This window comes from Schistocerca piceifrons, chromosome 3 (genome assembly GCF_021461385.2).
Source record: "Schistocerca piceifrons isolate TAMUIC-IGC-003096 chromosome 3, iqSchPice1.1, whole genome shotgun sequence".
In the NCBI taxonomy this organism is placed as follows: domain Eukaryota; kingdom Metazoa; phylum Arthropoda; class Insecta; order Orthoptera; family Acrididae; genus Schistocerca; species Schistocerca piceifrons.
The window spans coordinates 195,028,538-195,030,739 of NC_060140.1; positions in this window are offsets into that span (position 1 = coordinate 195,028,538).

Here is a 2,202-nt window from a genome sequence, read left to right on the forward strand (position 1 = left end):
CCATTTCTTACCGAACTTTGATACGTAATTTGTTTCCTCTATTTGTGATCTTTTGTGTTTCATTTTAGCAATTATTTCACACAGTTTCAATAGCTTTACGTGCGACTTGAAATATTAAAGGAATGACTTTCTTATACACACTGTATACCAATTAATCTGATGTTCCTGTAAGAAATTAATATTTCTTGAGGGCCAGTGTGTTCGGTCAATACCCTCTACTGAGTCACTGGAAAGTGCTGCTGTCTTCGGAGGAAATGAACATCCGAAGTACAACAGTCCACAGGTTGGTTGGATTAAAAGAGGGGTAAAGGGAGCAAACTACGAGGTCATCAGTCCCTTATTCCAAATAAAACAATGCCACAAGTGTGAGAATAAAACAAATGGGCTGACAACTCAAAACGGAATGAAAGGAAAAGTCACAAGGACGATGAAGGGCAACAAACATGTAAATGGACAAAAGGGTACAAGAAAACCACAGAAACAGGATGAAGAGATTAAAACAACAAAGCAGATTACCATGACTGGCTGACCATGAAAATAAAAAAGGAAAAGCCAGCCACTCTGCAAATCAACCGATGAGGAGTTGTCAGATTAAATTAGCGGCAATGAGTCCGGTAACCCAAGATTTCATTGCTGGGCAGTCAAAGTGGGACAGTGCACCAGAATATGGGCCACTGTCAACAGGGCACCACACTGACACTCACGCAGGTCTTCAGAGCACAGGAAGTAACCATGGGTCACTCAAGTGTGGCCAGCGGAGCCGGCAGAGGACAACTGATTTGCTGCGAGAGGCCCGCATGGAAGATTTCCACACATCTGTAGTCTCCTTAATGACACACAGTTTGCTGTGTGTACTGTTATGCCATTCCGTCTCCCAAAACCAAAAAATCCTACGGCGTTGGTTGGTTGGTTGTTTGAGGTTAAAGGGACCAAACAGCAAGGTCATCAGTCCCTTGTTTCAAATAGACTCCATTCTGCTAACGGGACATCTCAGAAAAGTCAGAACAATAAAACGGAAAAAGGGGAAACGTAAAAGGGCAGTCACGTTGTCAATAGTAAAAACAAATGAGGGAAGTTGGCAAGAGAACGAACCCAACACTATGCTGAAGCAGCATAGGCAAGACCACCTGTGACTTAAAAGGTACAACTGCTATAATGCAGAAAGTACGTATGGGAATAGAAAAACTAACCAAGCCTTAAAAAGAAGAGGTAAAAACAGAGTAAAAGGGAAAGAAAAGAGGATTCTGGTCAGGGAGGTGAATCGGGAATCTCTGAACACTGCCTACAGTGGGAGACACCCAAACACTCACCGCCCTGCCCCAACACCAGAGGGAGATTAAAAACTTTAAAACTGAGAATAAAAACCACTCTCCCGGAGGAAACCTAGAACCAGAGAGACCATCCGGGAATCGTCAGCCAACATCAAAGGTAAAGTGTGGGGGAGTCTGTACTTAGCACGCAGAGCCAAAAGAAGGGGGCATTCAACCAAAATGTGGGCCACTGACTGGAAGGCTCCACAACCACATAGCGGGGGTGGCTCATCACGCAAAAGGAAACCATGGGTCAGCCTGGTATGGCCAATGCGGAGACGACACAGTGTGGTCGAGTCCTTGCGGGAGAGGCGAAAGGAAGAACGCCATGGGCCTGGATTCACCTTAATGGCACGAAGTTTATTAAACAGTGGAGTAGCCTCCCAAGAATTGGCCCATGACTGTGCAAAGTGGGATTTGATGTGAAGCCGTAAATCCGCTGCAGGAGGGGTTACAGAAAACGGGGGGTAAGTAACTGCTCCCCCAGCCAAACGATCAGCGAGCTCATTACCCGGGATACCCACATGGCCCGGGACCCATAGGAAGTCAATGGAACAAGCAGCACGGTGAAGATCAGCGAGATGGTCATGGATGGCAGAGACCAAGGGATGGCGCGAAAAACACCGGTCAATAGCAAGAAGGCCACTCATCGAGTCCGTACATAACAAAACGCGGTTTTGTTGGGATTGTTTAATAAAGGTAAGGGCCCGGGAAATTGCCATCAATTCCGCAGTAAACACCCAACATGAGGGTGGCAGTAGATGATTTTCTGTTCCAACAAAGGACGTGAAGGCATACCCAACATGATCAGCAGATTTAGAACCATCAGTGTAAAAAACAACAGCATCCCGAAACTCCCATAAAATTTGGCGGAAAAAGGAACGGAACACCA